Consider the following 18858-nt stretch of genomic DNA (forward strand, 5'->3'; position numbering starts at 1 on the left):
TTTTCTCTTTGAAGTGAAGGCTATTGGTGAAATTAGGACGTGATCAATTACATGATTTTTAACACACTGCCTGTATTCTTTGGCTCCTGATCCAGCTAAGCTGCTGATCAGGCCAAGAGGGAGGCTGAAATCTGTGGGATGTGAATGAAGATCCACAGGTAGTTGCTAGGGATTTGTCACCACTAACAGATTGCAAAAAGTAAACGACTGATTGCTCTGCCTTGAGCAGATCCCCATCCTCAGCATTTTGAAACTCTTACTCACAGTTGTGAAATTATATTGTATCTTAAATTATAGTGGATGGTTTCTGGTAGTGATGTTCAGCAGCTTTTTCTACTCTGTGTAAAAAGCTAGAAGACAGTAACCAGTCCTGTAAGGAAAGACATTTATGCCCAGTCCTATGGAGAGTACATACAGTGACAACTCTGTGGTGTGGTCTGGGTTTAATTTGAAATACTGCTTTTGGATCTTTAAGCTGTTAAGGAATGTTGCCACTAGAGAATGCTGAAATGCTCTTGCCTATAATGCAAGTGATGGTTTTATTAGAGTATCAAAAATCCCAGTAAGAGGGCAAGGTTTACAGTTGGTATAGGTACAGATGTGTTGTCCACCCATATAATGAGGATGTGGTCTCCATTGATTTACAGTTGCTAAAGAGTGAATAAGAGTGTATTCATCGTTTGAGAGCACATTTTTTAAAATCTCAGCTGCTTGCTTTACCCCATCCATCATTTCACTGATTTCAAGGCACTGCAGTCAAGGGTTTTAATTTTCAGCTCTTAAAGATGAAGTTCATGCAGTCTGAGGGTGGAAGCCTCAGTGTAGACTAGACCTGGTAAGTAATTATCTATTCTTCATTTATTTTTAAATTTGTGCTTCAGATTTAATTTTGTGGGTGAAAGTCTGATGCCACTGAAGACAGTTTTGTCATTGGTTTCAAGGCCTGTTTTAGCTTGTGTATTTTGCCTCTGTAGTTTTTTCTCAGAGGCTGCATTTACTTTTTTCATGCTGTTACTACTATTTTCTGCTGTCATTATTTCTCTTTTAGGAGTAAGACAAGAGGAAGAGCTGACTTGTGGGTGGCTGACATAATATTCAGGTTTCTCCTCATTCAGGCCTGGGAGTTTAGAAGTTTGTGAGAATGTAGTTTGTGAATGCAGATAGCTAATCAGGTACCCACCAAAATATGTGCACCTTTACATGCAGGAGCACAATAAAAGATTTTTGAAACAGGTTGACCTCAGGGAAAATGAGTGTGCCAGCTCTTTGATTTAAATCAAGGATCAGCAGTGTTTTGTCTGTATTTAAAGCTTTTGCCAATTATGAGAATCACAGCTTTTCTTTCCATATGTTACTATATCACATAGTTGTAAAAGGAAGTGTGACCCACATTTAATATAAAGTGAGTCTCAGAAATCAGAAGGCAAAGGAAAAAACCCTCCTAACTTTTTTCTTTTTCTATGATTTGTGATTCACTGGGGTAGAAGGTGGTCTGTAGTTACAGAAAAAGAGACCTGATCTTCTTATAATCTCTAGTAGGAATATAACATAAGTGCAAATGTTCTTGACTATATTTCAATAGAAACTAAAAAAAAAAAAGAAAGGATAGTGCAAATCTGTAGGGGAGAACAGGGTTTAAAGGGTAAAATTAGGAGAAGTTAAAATGATGCAGTGAAAACTATTTAGTGATTTTTTTTTGAGCAGTTGTACAAGCTCTGTATGCCAGTGTATGGAAATCTTTTAAAAAAAATTAAACATTCCTTTATGAAAGACCATTACCTTACTGTTTTTTTTATCAGGATCATTCTTCTACAGTCAGGAGTAGGGTGTTGTGAAATGTCACGGTGTATATTTTTCTTTGCAAGCTTTCCCCAGTTTAAAATCTGTCATGAATATCTTCAGTCCTCTTTGTGACTCATATATTGCAGAAAACTCCTAAAATGCTCGAGGTTACACAAGATGCTTTTTCTCTTTTCCCCCACAGAAGCAAGACAAAACAGGCTCCTAGAGTACCACTGCACAATGAGCAGAAGGGATCAGATCTCAGTCAGTCACCAAAATAGATTTTCTATGGCCAAAAAAGTACCTTAATCCTTCAGGACTGGAAGTACCTGAGTGCCCTGCTGGGAAAGTGGCTGTGGCATAATAAACTTGTGACAATGCAAAGCTGTTTGTGTGGGACTGATCCTTGCCAAAACATCAAGCAGAAGAGTTTCAGGGGTGATGCTCTGTTAAGCCAAGGGGTTTTGAGGGCAAATTCCCTGATACAGCTCACCTTGGTTCAGACTGCAGCAGGGCTTTCTTCAGCCTGAGATTTGTTTTTTCATCATGTGCTGGGGAAATTACAGCAGCTGAGGCCATTACAGCAAATTGGGTGGACACCACTACCGTTGCAGGCAGCTACTGGACTTTGTCAAGCTGTGCTGTAAAGAATTCAGTTGCAGAATTTCTTGGTTTGTTTATGTTTTATTACTGTGCTATTTATCTTTAATATCCTTTCAATATTTGCTATGCTTCAATTTCATTCTTGCAGATGGGAGATTGAATGGGCCAGGAGCTACACTATGTAACAGCCCAAACCACAGAGCAAATGATGCTAAATATCACTGCATGACTGCTGAGGAATATTTCAGTCACCCTAATGATATGCTGATGATTGTCTATGGGGTAAATACATCGAGCTTTGGTTCACTATTGGCAGTGAAGCCAGTAGCTATTTTGATCCAAACATTTGTTTTAAAAGTTGTTTTGGAGGAGCTGTCGAGAAAGTGGCTCTAAAAATTATGTTGGATTTCAAGGCTTCTGTGTTCGCAGAAACTTCCAGTTCAAATACATTCAGTTTTCAAGGCAAAACCTTTTTTTAAATTCCTAATTGTTTTCTCTGCAGTCTCTGCCAGAAAAAAAACGTTTCAGGTTATTTTTTCCCCATCCTTTTGTCAGCATAGGTATTAAGTATGCTGCAATTAGGAAAGAGTATCTCTGCACTACTCATTCATGGAACAGCCCATCTATTAATGAGAATGGTCCTTCAAGAAGGTGCTCTTAGTCCCCAAAGTTTGCAAGATGGTGATCTTAATCAATAGTTGATTTTCCAGCTTTTCTACATTTGGTTATTGTTTTCTGTAAGGCAAAGCTACAAAGGTTTTGCATTCTTCAACTGCATTAAAATACTTGCCTGTTACCAGTAGAAGTTGAGAGCAAACCTGTGCTATTTATGTTTTAAAAATATGCAGTAGACCAGTTAAATATATTTAGTTTCATATATTTAGTTAAATATTCCTTGTTAGGACACCTATTCTGCCTTCTGTGAAGCAGACAGCAACAGTGACAGTATCAGCAAGTCCTGAACAGCTTTTTGTTTGCCTTGAGGAATTCCTGTACCCACTGGGTTTGTTGGGAAGCAACCTGACCTCCACATTACATTAACAAGAATTCTGTTGACTGTTTCACACCCAAGCAGCAAAGGAAGTACTTCCTTGGCTCTTGCCATCTCACAAGTAAGCAAGAAAAAGTGGCACAGCACCTACAGTAACCTTCTGTGTTTACAGAAATGAATATACAGCATGCACACTCATAGTGGGTATAAATGAAGATGTGGTATTAAAATACATCTTTAACAAGCTTAAGTGGGGAGCTCTACCAAGTTCTTAGAGATTTATAGCTGCAGTTGATTAGACAGTGAGTCCTTTGAGTCTGGATTAAAATGCCAGAGCTACTCCTGGTGGCTGTTTCAATCTGTGAGGTCAAATATATAAACTGGTGCCTCAGCTGAAGCCTTAGAGTTGAGTGAGCCTTCAAACTAGACAACTTTGCTGCATCTTGGGGCTGGGAACATGGTTTGGGAATCAGCTTTGCTTTTGGAGGGAAGTGCAGGCAGGGTATTACCTGTCTGAGACAGTGTCTGCGAGTGTCTGTGAGCATGAGTACTGCTGCCAGAGTATTGCAGAACAGTGGAGCCTTGTGCTCCCAAGTTGTAAGCCAGCACAGCACCAGGAGCAGACAAGATGAGGAGAGATGTGCAGAGGTCCCATCGAGTGGGTGGAGGATAGAGAGAGTCACATCGTCCTTTTCTGCTTAAAATGTCTGGAATTTTAAAGTTTCAGCCCAAATTCAATGATAAACAAAATCCATTAAAAAATAATTCTAAAAGCTCAATGTGAAACTCTGTTTAGCTATGAAAAGAGAGATAAATTCATAAAAATAATGACAAGATACAACAGGACTGGAAAAGCTCCTGATCAGCAACTCATCTCCACTGTGGCAGTGATGATGTGATATATACACATAGGGTTGTTTCCCAGTTTTTATTTGTCTCTTACTGCTTTACTGTTGGCTCTAATGGTAGTAATATTTATCTGCTTGGTTTGGTTTTATTTTTTTGCTGAATTGGACAACTGAGTGAATCAAGGACATCAGTCTAAAACAAGAAAGGAAACTGATGTCCACAGAATCATTAAAGCTGGGGAAAAAACCCTCCAAAATCATTGAACCCAACTTTTGACTTAACATTACCATGGCAGCTAAACCATATCACAGTGCTACTACATTTGCTCATTTTTTGAACATTTCAAGGGACAACGAGTCCACCACTTCCCTCAGAAGCCTGTTCCAATGGTCAACCACCCTTTCAGTGAAGAAATGTTTCCTGTTATCCATCCTGAACCCCCCAAATTATAATTGAATCTTCCTACCAGTTGGAATCTGAGATTACTAATTACTGTTTTGCTCTCTTTCAGTTTCAGTCTATACATAGCTAGAAATTGAAATATTTTGACTTTAGCTCCAGAACTTCCCCATTTCAAATATTCTTGTTGATTCTGAGTTCAACAAAGAACACACAGTGATGGGAAGCCTGAACAGCACTTGCATTTTCACAGTTAAGTTTTCAGACTATTTTATTGGTAAATTATGGACTCTTTTCTCAAGAAGTGCTTCTCACGTGTGGCAGTCCTTGTGCAGCACATGGATTTAGTTAGATTTCTGTGCAGTGTAACAACCTGAGTCTCCTGTATTCCTCTGTGTGCTTGGATTCAATCCGAACCGCCAGCTCCCAAAATTTAGGCACTTGCAATGATGGCTGAATTTAAAAATGTTTTTTGTCTTACTCCCCATTTCTAGCCATGCCTTGGTGACTCACAGAGATAGTTTTGGTCTATGTAATTGATGTAAATCAAGGATAATCTTCCTGGAGTCACTCCAGGATATAATTGTTTCTGAGATAATTAACATTTCCTTCTATGTGTATAAATGATCTATGCTGGCTCTTGAGTTTGAGGGAGAATTAAACAGCATTGATTTGAAAATAAATAGGGAATTACAAAATTTAAAACATCTTCGCTAACTTGCAGCCAGGGAAATAAGGCAATATTTAAAGAATTAAGTTTACACAGATGTGAAGTAACAATCTTTAATGTATATCTTAGAAATTAGAAAACAAAACCACTACCAACATGAAGAACAACAAAAAGGAAGGAAACTTGTGGAGATTAAAGCTCCCACTAACATAAAACATACTAAGTTGTTTTTTTTTTTTTTCTTTGTGAAAAAAACCAGATGATAACGGATGCAGAGCTAGCTTGTGATCACGCTCATTACTATCTTGTTATCAAAGCAAGAAGCAGATGGTATGACCTGGTAAGGGTAAGAAGAATGTTTTCTTTAAATAAATAAGCAGCACTAATAGATTTCAGAACATCATGCAATGTTGATCTTCAGATTCTATAAATATTCAAAGAGACCTGTGCAAAATAGCTCATTAATGATGAAAACTTACTCTGTAATTAAAAAGAAATCCACTGTCTGAATAATATGCAATTTTTGTAACATTCATTACGTAGTAGATGCTATTATGGTTATTTCTAAAACTTTCTTCATGTTCTACTGTTTATTTTATTTAATGTTTCCATTGTAAGAAAGGTAATTGGCTACACCTGAGGCCTGACCACTGAGGCTGTACACAAACACAGCTTTCTCCTCTGCTGACACTCAGTGCTTCCCATTACAGTTTTCAGTCCATTACCTGATCTAGTCAAAGATGTCCCTGCTCATTGCAGTGGATTGGATTAGATGGCTTTTGAAAGTCCCTTCTAACCCAAAGTATTCTATTATTCTATTATTTTCTGTTTCTTTCTCAATTCTCATTATTTATTCAGCTTGTAGAGAGAACAGACATTATGTCAAACTTGTTGGTTCTTGTTAGTGATGATTTCTTTTGCATTCCAGAATTTTCAAGGGTTTGACAGTGAAGAAAATGGCACTATACAGCCAAGGGACTTGAAAAAGTTCTCATTCCCACTTGGCATTCCAATCACCCTGGAAGGATTGAAGCAGCTTTGGACAAGGTATAACAACTCTAAGTGATTAGGTTTTCCAATAATGCATCTTTTATAGGATTATAGAGACTTTGGTAGTGCAGTGAATGACAATAGATTACTCTGCACAAGAAATCTTTTGTTTTGTTACGATTGTTACCTCACTATATGACACTGTGTTAGAGGAGGCTATGTCTTATCATACTAAGTTCAGTTAGACCCATCTGTTTCCAATGAATTCAAAGAAGCCAACTTCCTCTTGGCTTCAGTATTTCTGATCCCTGTAACTGAATATGCATTTTCTTCTCAGACAGCACTGTAGGTCACTGGTTAAATTAACTTATTTTCCAGAAGTTTTTCTTATACACACAAATACCCAGCTCAGTGTGTGCTGGGTTAAAGTCAATTCCAGATATCTCAGGTCAGGTGGGAACTGCAAATACAGCTTCCATCCAGGAGGTCTGTGGACAGTCCACGTTGCACACCTGGATGAAGGCGCAACTTTTTCTTTTCAGAGCACTACATTTACTTGCAATATTTTCAACCTAAATAAAAGCAACACACTAAAAAAAAAAAAAAAAAAAAAAAGAAAGCCACCTACCAAATTCTTAACAAAAGAAAGCAAGGCAGTTTCATGCTGTGTAAAGATTTCCAGAAATATCGTGAAATGTTTTTATAGACAAGTAATTTGTTGTAAAGTGGGGGGGAGCTTGTCTACCTTGAACAAAGAGGAGCTGTGCTATAAACTGTGTTTGCAGTGGGATAGATGTCAGCTGTATGTGACATTATATAAAAAGCTACCTTCATTACAGGTTTATTTTGAAAAGTAATCACTCTAAGATGTAGAATTTCAGTGTATTGCATTTTGGTTACAAACTGCATAAACTATACAGATTTTTCTTAGCATTGATTCATTTATGAAATATTTTCTACTCCATCAGATTTTACTTCCCATTCCCATTCCCATCCGTTCTTATTCCTTATTCCTATGGCACATTGAAAAGTGTCCTTTTCATGCAGTTATCTGCCGCATAACTTCACTCCCATCAGCCACTCCTTTTAGAGAATAGCTTAAATCTCTTACGTGCCTGATATGTCTGTAACTTGAATAAAGGAATGAGAGTGAAGCTGAAGCTAAATAGCTAAATTAGGCATTGCTGTGCATCAGAGCACTGGCAGGGAGAGAAACTCCAGAGGAAACAGCCTATGGAAGGATTTACATCTAAGAAAATATGAAGAGTCTTTTTAAAGCTAAACCTACCGTTCTGAAGGACTACAGCTCTGAGCATCTTGTGTGACCACTTTGTGACACCTGAGAATAGATTTTTTGGAGGCTATCATCTCAAACCAGACTCTGATAAACTGCAGCACTGAGAGCTGGAGAATACTCACAGCAATTTGCTCCTCAGGGTAGTATTTTTAGAAGTGACTCTGTGATTACAATGTGTAAGCCCCATCTTTTGAGCCTCATGTAAAGTTATTCATTTTCAGAGTGGTATGGCACCTCTGTAAGGAAGGGAAGTCAGTGAGAGCTAAGCTGTTAAGTCAGTTAAGGACATCTGTAATGCCTTTCTATGAGGAACACATGAATATTTTAAAAGAGCTTTTCTTTTTCAAGGTATGATACAGATGAAAGAGGATAACTATCTCACCAAGAATTTTTAAGAAACTGGGGATAGAGTTTCCATCCACTGACACAGGGCTCAGCCAACACATCATGGATGACAGCCATGCACAGTTACAAGCATTAATTTTGTTTATTATTAGAACAATAAACAAAAGAGGCATTCAAAGCTGAAAGAGCAGCAGGGAAGAGCAGAAAATAAAGCTCTGCATGTAAAAGAAATTACAAATCAGATCAAGTAAGTTATTTATGAGCTTAGCATTTAACTCAGTGTTTGTGTTTAGTTTGTCAAGATGACACTATGAGCAATACAAACACAATATTACTTTAAAAAAAGGCTCTGAAAAAAAGTCTTGGAAGGTGCTGGACCAAGCTTATCCATAGCGTTATTCCCTTGATTTGCTGGAGATGAGCCTAGCTTGTGTGCACTGTTCTTTCACAGATGTTCTCCATGGATTGTATCTTTTACTACACAGACCTTGTGGCAGCACCTCTACTGGCAAAGCAGAATGTCCAGAGACATTCTCAGACTGCTGCTGGACTGCCACACCTTTCACTTGTGACAGCTACTGTTCCTCCAAGTGCTGCTTGGGAGCAAGAATGCCCCAAGGACAGATCCTGCTGGCAGTTTGGAAGCAACTGCTCCCTTTGGGTGGCTGAGAAGGTTCACTGACAGAGATGTGCCAGGTGTCCCCTGTGCCTGGGCCACTCTCTGGCCTGTTGAATGGTGTCAGTTCATGGTTCCAGTCCCAACACTGTTATCAGCTCAGATGGAAGGAGAGGAGCAAGGGCAGGTCCTCCCCACCAGACTGCTTCAAACAACCTTGGCTCGGACCTGGTTATGCTCACTGGGGCTTTCCTTGCAGCTGGACTGGGTGGGTGTGTAGGTTGCTGTGGTCCCATCTCACTCCCTGTCCCTTGGATGAGGGATGGGTGACAATCACACTCAGCCTTACATACCTCTAGCTGCTCCTTAAACTGCTAGGAAATGGCTCTGGAGTGCAGCAAGACCAGCCTTGACAAGGATGGACCCTGGTTCCATGTGACAGAAACAAGTACCTCATGTCTGAGTCTCTGTCTGAAACAAAATCAACACTCACAGTTAAGAGGTCACTGCTCCTGAGAAGAGCATTTGACAGACAAATGACAAATGATATCCTGCTTGCAGTGGAGTCCAATGATCTGTGCCTGCCCCAGTGGGACAGCAATGATCAGCCTGCTGCTGCTGCTCCTGTAAGGTTCCTGCACCTGTCAGCAGATTGAGGCAGTAGGAGAATCCTCTGCCTCACCATGAGTGCTGTAAAAACTTTGTATTTCTATGGATAAACACCACCTGGATGCTTATCATGTTTCTTGCTGGTGTTTTCACTCTTCTCCTGAAATATATTATATTTTTTATTTGTTATTTAGGAGTATAAAACCTCAGGAACAAAATCCTTATAAAAATGTATCCCCAGGAACACAGATTTGCTTTCTTTTGTACTTGGAAAGGGTGTGGAAGTTCTAGAAACTAATAAATTATTGTTCATAAGAAAGATAATTCCCAACGACATTGTTGGTAAAGTTGATACACTCATAAACAGAGAAGAGCAGCCTTGTCTTGCAGATAAAGAGGCAGCTTGGGAAATCAGCTCACAACTGCCCCACAAAAGAGAGACAGAAGCCTGTAAGCTAAAGCTTTTGCCTTTTTTCCCTGCCTTTTAAAGTTCTGTTTCTCAGTATCCCAAATAGCTTGAAAGAATAAGAGAATAAGAGCAAAACTGGTGGGTTTTTTTTTGTTTGGTTTTGGGGTTTTTTTGGGTTTTTTTTTGTTTGTTTGGTGGGTTTTTTTGTTTGTTTTTTTTGGTGTTTTTTGTTTTTTGTTTTTTTTTTTTTCCTTCCAGCATCAGGTTTCTCCCACCTGCATTGCAGCTCTCTGGCATAAACTACACTTATGACACCCGCAGGTATCAACAAGAGCTGTATTATATAAAGCAGAGATGGTGAGGCAGCTGCTGAGTTGCAGGCATTGTTTATTCTTGTATTTGAAGTGAAACTGCCTCATTCTGGGCTTTTCCACTCCATTCTTTGTATCAGCCCGTTATCTCCAGTCTGACTTGGATGAAGAGCTCTTCTGGTCAGGAATCTTCTATTTCTTTCCTGTTAGTGCAAGGCGGCCCTGCCCCAATGCTGTAAATAATAAACAGCTCTGTAAGTCAGGAAGGTTCTGTGTGCTGCAAGAAGAAATTATACAGTGTGGCTCAAAGATGCAAAATACTCCTCCTGAAGCAGCTGGAGAGTAATTACAGCAATGGAGAAGACATGCCAGTTAAAAATGAAATAGTCATGATGTGTGACGCTGGCAGGTTTGCATCCTTCAGAGTTATTTACTGTCGTGAATCTATTGTAACAATAACCATGGTCAGAACTGCAACCACACTCACAAATACACATTGGTTAACCTTTATTTGGAGAAACAGAAATTGGAGACTGGGGCACATAGACCTGGATGCAGTTATGTGCTAGCAGCTGGAGCCAGATGCTCCTGGCTGAGGTCGAGAAGCATTAGAGGAGATGGATGTGGAATAATCTGACCCCTGCACGGGGGGCTCCCTCATCCTGAGTGCTGACAGTTTGCAGAAGGGAATTTTATAACCCTTTCCAAAATTGCATTCTAATTTTTTAATAGATTCTGCTCTTCTTGATTTTTCTATATAGGACACTCAGTTCTGATTTTAATATTTTGAAATTTGTCATCTGAAGCTTTGTCTGGGAATGGGTTCACTGTTTAGTCACTCATGGTCTGCAAAAGTAAGCCTTGTTATTGATTATCACCACCTTTCAGTTTTGCTGAATATTCTGTTTTTGCCTCCCACTCTTCCTCACCCACCTCCTGGATAGTGGCAGCAGTCCTGTGCTAGCAGTGCCTGTCTGGTTTTCTCTCTTGGATATCTGATGTGTGAGAGAAGTGGAATCCAAACCTCTGAACTTCTCAGATTTCATGTAAGGTCATGGAAAGCCCTAAATTACTCTAGAGCTGGAGTCACTATACAGTGGATAAAAACATCCACGTGTGTAGAGGCTGTGAAAGTAGGAGTCCAGCCCAGTGCCAGCCTCCTGCTCCAGAAGCCCCTCAGAAAGCTGAGCTGTGAGAAGCAGAGGTGGGGACCACCCCTCTGACTCTAAGGTGGGTGTAAGGAGATGGGCTCTTGGTCAGCAAAACCAATGAAGGGGCTGCAAAACCAAGCCAGGGTGTTCCCCATGGGCCTCAGCCCCCACTTCCTTCTCAGTGTGTTGGGAAACTGATCCCTTTCACCTCCTCCATTTGGACTGGGAGAAGATCTTTTCCTGCAGTGTGGATTTGCTGTTTACAGGACCCACTTCAGCAGCACTGGAAGCAGCAGCACCCTTTCCCCCTTCCGTGACCTTGCCCAAGCCCTGGTGTTTTTCCCTGCCCAGTGGCTGTCCCCAGCCTCTGTGCTTCTCCTGACTTCCTGCAAGGGCTGTGAACCTCACCCTACCAGCTTTGGAGCAGCTTCAGGGCCCTGTGATTGCGCACTGTGAGGCAGACAAAAGCTCTGGGCATCTTACAATTCAAAACATACTGCCTTGCACTTTTTTTTTTCCTTTTGCTTTTGGAACAAATTGCCCAAATTAGAAACAGACATTGAACAGTGTGCAGTGGCTCTGCAGATCTTCAAGAAAAAACACAAAACATTTGCAAGAAAATATTACTTTTTTGGCATTGCAGCTTGATCTATCGTTTTAATCCTCATTTTCCCCATGCAGATATTTATTGCTGTGAGTGGAATAATTACCACCTGGAAATCTTTTAATAGACCAAAAAATGTTGAATGCTTCAATTTTCCAAAAATATGAATCTCAAAATCTCAGCCTCTACTTTCATTGGGACTATTCTGTGAAGATTTAAGTGGAAGATGACAGCAATGATGAAGAGTGGCACTGAAAGTAAATATAGTTGAAAAAGGGTTGCTGAATTTTCCTGCAATGAGGGTCCAACCATATAAACCTTTCAAAGCCCACCCCTGCAAGATGGAAGGGGCTGTGCTGAACAGACTTTGCGTCTGGCAGAGATCAGTGTATGGCTGAAATCACAAATTGTCCTTAGCATGGTCAGTTGTTTGCCTTTGCAGCTGCTGTCCTGCTTCCTTTGTGTGTCTCTCTGGGTCTCCTGCTGGGCCGCAGTCCCCATCTTCCTCCACCACTGCCCCATTGCTGTAAAGCTGTGGGATTAAAGCAAGCTCTAAAAATGCAAACCCTCCTCTGACAGGAGATCTTGGATTTGTTTCTCTGCTGGAAAGTCTGCAGGCTTCTGAACATAATAAAAGTTTAAATTTAGAGATGTAATTAGCAGACCCTCTAGGGTCGGGTGTCTGCGAGGAGGCTGAGTTGGAGCTGGTTAGTCAGTGATTGGAACATGGAGACTGGGGAGGGCAAAGCCAGCAGGAAGGCAGTGCAAGTGCACCCTGACTGCTGGGCACCCTCTGCAGGGCTCTTCCACACTCTTACCAATATGAGGCTTGCTGTGAGTGTAAGCCCAGTGCCACATGGTATCAGCAGTAGGATGTGAAAGAGAGGAAGGAATTAAGCAGAAAAAGAGATTTGAAAGTGAGAGAAAAAGTGATAGATCTTCAGGGTCTTTTAGAGCCTCTAAATCAAACAGGCATTATTGCAGTTTCCTTGAAAAGTCTCACATCATGCCTTGGAACTTATATCCAGTGCCCAAATTAATCATAAGGAAGCTCACAACTATTTTCTGGAATATTGCAGCAGTAGGAGCTATCAAAGTTTTTAATGGCATGAAACCAAGCCAGGGTGAGAGGGCAATCCATGCAGTTACAGAAAGTAAGTTGAAGGAATATTGCACTCATAAGGAAACTTGAACTTTTGAAAGACACAGGTTTCATATAAGAATGCAGAGGGAGGAATCCTTTGAACAATTTTTGGTCGATCTTAAAATAACAGATCAGTCAAGTAGCTATGACATTTCAGAAATTCCATTTTAAAGGATCAAATCAAAGATCCAAAGATACAGAAAAGATCCCAGAAAAGTAGGACTAAAAAAAAAGGAAAAAAAAAAAAGAAAAAAGCTATGCTAGAAAAATCTGTTTAGTCAAGCTAGGACAGTTGTAAGGGACAATATGGAAACCCTAGAAGGGGAGAAGGACATGCTGTCTGTCAGAAAATGAAACTGTAAATAGTCAAAGTGATATATATGAAAATTTATAGATTGACATTATGTTCAGGTGTTTAGAAATTCTGCAGCAGCTATAGGAAATACAGTTATTTTGCAGGACCTTGCAACTGAAAAAGCTGAGGCAAAAGAGAATACCCTCCCTATCCCCAGATCTATGTGATGGTGCACAAACATGCAACACAACAAAATATCACAAAGAAATGCTGTGCAAAATCTTCAAAAGTGGACTGCAGACTAAGAATAAACAACCTTTAAAATAAAAAGTGGTGCTCAGTCACTGTACCTCCAAACACACTGCAAAATATATGGCCCAGGAATTTCTCCATGTAGAGGAAAGACTATTGAAACTAAGGGTGTCTAGCAAGAATCAGATTTGTATCAAAGAATTGAATGATCTTAATTTGAAAAAGATAAAGGGAATAGTTTAAATTTATAGTGTTTGTTTTTTTAAAATATGCATATCCTGGGCCTCTTGAAAGCATTGAGCTGAGAAGGATGCATAAACACAGGTGATCAGCACTGAGAAATCTTTAGTGTCAGAGAACAAGGAGCCACAGAATGCAGAGCTGTATTTTCACAATAGTGTGTGCTGCTAGGAGCATCCCTCTGGCTGTGAGAGAGAAGCTCATAAAGGAGCTGCATTCTTTAGGAGTAATAGTGGGAAGTTTGAAAATGAGCTAGTGAGCAACAGCAAGATGGAAAGAGAAGTGACTAAGATTGTTCTTGGGACTAAGTATCTGTTTCAGGACTGTCCTGTAAAAGACGTTTTCAGGTAAAAGGGCTGCATACCTTTTTACATATATCTGTAAATTTTTTACAAATATTAAAAATCCATATTCTTTTGCTGGAGCTAAGCAAACTTCCTTGTGTCTGCCAAGGTGTTTAACACCTTGCAATTTTTGACTACTGGATGAAATAAATGGGCAGGAGATCTTTCTCCTTTTTAATGCCTTTATTAAGAAGAATCAGCTCAGGTGGGGAGAAATCGATGGGTTGCGCCCTCGCCGCCGTTGCTCTCAGGCGTGGCACGAAGAAGGAGGATGATGCAGCTTTGTCCGCTGGTCTGCAGACAGAGCTGGGGACTCTGTCCTCGCGGGAGAGTCGTGGAGTCCTTGTCTTGTGTGTTTAACACTCCGGGATGTCTTCTTAATCAGTATCTTTTCAGGTTAGGGTGAGAAACAAAAAGGTCCAAGCAGGTACGGGACTATGCTCCCATCCTTAGACGTCACTTAAGTCACTTGTTGGCTCGTGATTTTAGGGGTTTTTCTTGTAAAAACTGTAAAACTGTAAAAACCCAGGGTGCAATGCATTTTTCATTTGGCTCTGGTGTCACTGCCCATTCTCTTTACCCTGGAGGGTTTCTCTTGGTGTCTTCTTGGCAAGCGGCCAGCATCAAGGGAACAATAGTTAAATCACCGGCTATTAACGGGTAATTAAAAACTTTTTCTTTGGCAGCGAAACCAAAGGAGTCTGACCCGGTCTGACTTGGTTTTTTTAACTCTGAAACTTAAAAAAAATACAACTTTCTATTCGTAACACTGGACAAGAAGTTTTCTTTCAAAGACTTCCTATAGGCTTGAAGTTCATTCTTGAGTTTTCACAGGGAGAGCCAATCACTTGAAGAAACTGTCCTGCTTAAACTGGAGATGTTGAGTAAAGAGAAAACCAGTAAGAAATCTGAAAAATCATCTGAGGGCCTGAGAAAGTGATTAGACAAGTATGCAAATGTAAGGGAGGAGAAATATCATAAAAGATGAATTGTCAACAATACAAGCCCGAGTAATTTCAAAATGCCACTCACAAGGATAACGAAGGTGTCCAGAGGCCACTTTGCACAGGAATGTTACATGAAAGTTATTTCACACAGGAAATCTGTGCAAGTAGCTTTTAGTTTAGTACACAAATGGACTTACTGAGCTGTAAATGTGGGAAACAAATACTCAAATTAAAAGCATTAATAAATACAACCCCTGGCCTTACATATATTGACACAAGTCTTCAAAAGATGGCTTACAGGCAGTATTATTTAAAAAAAAATTAAATAAATAAATTTGTGGCCTGTGTTTCTAGGACACCTGTCAAAACCAGGACTGAGGCACAGACTGAGAGCAAAGCTCTGGCTCTCACTAATATGGAATATTTCTATAGTCAGCAGAGCTCTGGCTCTGCTCTCTGGTTGTAAGGAATGTCACATATTTGCTAATCCATCTCTACGGTCAGAGCTGAGACAAACCACTCTGCAGGCAAAGGAAACACCAGCTTCCAGAATGTAAAAAAAGTGTGGCTTTTAGTGGTTTGGGGCTTTTTTAGGTAAAACCATTCAGCCTTTTAATAAAGTTAAGGTTGGAGAAATACTTACTGATTGAAGACACTTCACAGACTTTTACCTACAGTAAAGACACTTTACTCCTACATTCAAGGAGTCTCCAGATGTTTTGAATACAATGGTGAGCTGAGCCAAAACTGTTAAAATACAGTTCAAGCAAGCTGTGAAGCTGAGAAGCTCAAGCTGAACTTGAGAAAAATGTTGAAAAAATGGTTTCTTGCCAGTGAAACTTGGTTAAGGAGAGAGTTAGTCCACATAACAGTAAAAGGTACCATGGATCTGAAGCACATAATAAATAAACTGCTAACAATCCACCTAAGGCCTACCATAATTCAGACTTTTTAAAGGTGGGTGATTCCTTACACAATGGTATTTCCTGGACCCTGACGGCTATGGGGAAATTGCTCTTTGTTCTTGTGAAGTGCAAACTCCAAAAGTTTGTATTCTTAGGAGAAAAACTAGGCAAGGGAAATATATTGTCCTTGTAAAGGCTAGACTGAACATACAGCTTCTTGAAAACAAATAGAAAACCAAGGATTCTGCAAAGCTAAGAGAAAAACAGCTGAGAACAAATTGCAAAGAGGCTTCTGATTGAGTCAAGATGCAGAAAATCACATTGTTTGAGTTTCCAAATTTGATCCAATCTCTGATGTCTGTGAAATGTAAGTGACAAAATGAACGGGGAGAAGAAGTCAAGACTTTGAGGCTTGAATTCAGTCATGTGCAAGAAGTGATATCTCAGAGAGGTTTGAAGGTCCTGATCTGAAATCCAGAACATGGGCATGGATCAGGCCTTGTTCTGCTCCAGGTGTTGGTCAGATCCAGCCGGTTTTGTTGAAGTTGTCTTGCTGTGTCAGAGTTTCAGGAGCCTCAAGAATTGTAGAGAGTTATGGTGCCAAACCCTTGTAATTTTAATGGCTGTAGTAACAATAAACATTTTGTAACTCTGATCAGGACAGGCTTTAAAAGAGAGAACTATGTTTTGCATCTGCAGTTCTGAATGGAGAGAGGAACCAAGTCTTTTCCCAGGTATAATTTCTTTATAACAAGAGGCCCAAGCTATACAATTCCATGTACAGATTAAATGGAGGGCATATTGGATTTAAAGTTTATTTCTGAACAATTTGTAAGTCTTTGAATAAATGTTATGAACTTACCACACCCAGATAAAAAAGCTCAAAATCTTTCCCTGCCCCTCCACCCCTGTTCTGTGTATTTGTTTGTATCCTTTTAGCCCATTTAATAAAGGAGCTAAAATAAACTTCTGCTGTCTTTCAGGGATAAATACAGGGATTACTTCCAAGATTTCAATAACACCTTTCATAAAGGATAAAAATAGAGATGGCTATGTAAAAATATGTGGCCTGAACAAGACATTACAAGAATTCAAGCCTTATCTTGATGATAATGATTTCAGCAGTTTTCTAACAGGTTTGTATGATTATCTCCTTAGGACCTCTTTGTTCACACCCTCCAAAGCCTATAAGCTTCTACTGAGTGTTCAGTAAATGGAAAACTTTGTTAAAGCTAATGGAGATACCCACAGGTTTAAAACTGCAGATGTGTGAAAAATATTTTTGCATAATAAATTAATTTTGCAGGCAAAAAAAGTTAAATGGCTTCTTACTTTTTTTTTTTAAAGTATTCTTCAAGTATGTTCATTTGTTTGCCAAGTTGTTTCACCTATTTTATTTCAGTTTAACTGAGCAAGGGTGTGCAACATCTTGTTCAAAATGGAAATACAGTTAAATCAGGCTATAAGATAGCATTAGCTTTCAAATGATCCAAGTGCTGCTGCCATGATAAAACATCCTTTTCATTCTCTGTATTAATATAAGAAAGAACAATCTCTATTGTAGAAGCTGAAGAACACAAAGGACCTGCTCCAACATTGGGTAGTGCAGTTCTCTGCACCAAGCCAGCCCCCAAAGGTCACATGCCTGACAGCACTGGGTTTTGTTCTCCAGTGCCTGCCACACCAGACACATTTTTGAAATAAAATTAATAAAGTCTTTTCACAGTTCACCTTTAATTGGGTGATCAACTTTTTATGATTTGAAACCTTAATAGGAATCTGCTGCTTGTTTCTTTCTCAAAGACCTCTTGATGATAAACACCTCCATTCATTGTAATTTTGTGCAGATTATTCCTTTCTTGATCCAAAATAGTCTTTTCTAAATAATACAGAGTAGATTAGCATATGCATTTAGTTTTATTACTAAAATTTTAATGCCCACTTGGCAATTTATTTCTCCACTGAAATGGTGTTGATTATTTCCTTTTCCATACACTATCTCCAATATTGGAGCCAGCTTGACACGGGTAGTATGTGGGAGTGCCGTGCAGCTGCAAGATGCAAAATCAGGGCTCTTGAATGTTTGCTTTTTTCTCCTTACTAGCAGATATGGGGTCTATAGTTAATTTCTTTTCCAGCCTGTTTTATAAAGCTTCCTCTTTGTTTTACTGGCTCTCCCCATTAATTAGACATTCTTGCAACTGGATATTCTGGTGATTGGTAGCTGAGGCATTGGTCCCTGGTGATTTACTGTGGAAACAGATTATAAAAGTGTGTTACAGTAATTCATTTTTAAACAAGAAAACCAGGGTTGTGTGGTGGGGCCATCTCCTTTGTCAAATTTTGACTCTCTAGGACTTGCCATGACCATAATTCTAACAAAAAGGCTGAGTGCAAGACTGAAAAAAAAAAAAGTGCAGGCTTTCCCTTGCAGCACAGGACTTGTCTGCCTAACACACGTGTTTGAAGAACCCATAGTTCTGATAATTGGCTATAAAATAATTAAAGTCTTTTATAAACCTCCCCAAAGATGGTAACTCTAACATCAGTCTGGAATAGTTCCATGGCAGCCAGTGGATCTGTATCAAACATGCCTGGTGTAAATTGTATTCTGGAGACTCTCTGGTGATCTTTTAAGAGCAGGAAATTCCACAGTCTGGCTGCACTGGCTTAATACAGGGAAAACAAGGGCAGAGCAAGCCCCTGCACCTGTATCCATTGTGGTAATGAGCTCTACAAACTCACTGGGCTTGTTTGGAGTCCTTGTTTAAAATATGTCAGGTGCCTTTCCATTAAGAAACCACAAGTCACAGGACATTGAAGATAGCTTTTCATGTAGTGGTCAGTGCTATTCATCTTGTCTTAATGTTTCATGCTAAATAACTTTTATAGTCACATATTTTAAGTATAAGGGAAGCTTGCCTGAATTCCAGTCCTTCTATAGTCAAATATGCAAATAAAAATTTAGTTTAGTAACAAAGTCCTCTGCAAAAAAAAACAAAACCACCCATTCCCAAATCATATGCAAGATCTCATGATTCCCTTTGCTGATATCTGATGCAAAAATATATTCAGTGTTGTTACCTGGAGCTATTCACAGTCAGC

At 39.6% G+C, this 18858-nt stretch overlaps 1 long non-coding RNA gene across 9 annotated transcripts in view; it reads left to right on the forward strand.

Moving 5' to 3' along the window:
• Nucleotides 1-18858, forward strand: part of LOC135300777 (uncharacterized) — a 61272-nt gene that overhangs the window by 40791 nt on the left and 1623 nt on the right. For 8 of the 9 annotated variants that reach the window (XR_010362551.1, XR_010362546.1, XR_010362552.1 and 5 more), the window contains 2 exons: nucleotides 648-835; nucleotides 1985-2166. This is a non-coding gene — a long non-coding RNA (uncharacterized LOC135300777). Of the gene's footprint in view, nucleotides 1-647; nucleotides 836-1984; nucleotides 2167-4736; nucleotides 4877-5553; nucleotides 5641-6222; nucleotides 6342-16736; nucleotides 16890-18858 lie in introns of those variants that run through there. The other variant, XR_010362550.1, reaches the window with a different exon arrangement.

The sequence above is a fragment of the Passer domesticus genome, chromosome 5 (genome assembly GCF_036417665.1).
Source record: "Passer domesticus isolate bPasDom1 chromosome 5, bPasDom1.hap1, whole genome shotgun sequence".
Lineage (NCBI taxonomy): Eukaryota > Metazoa > Chordata > Aves > Passeriformes > Passeridae > Passer > Passer domesticus.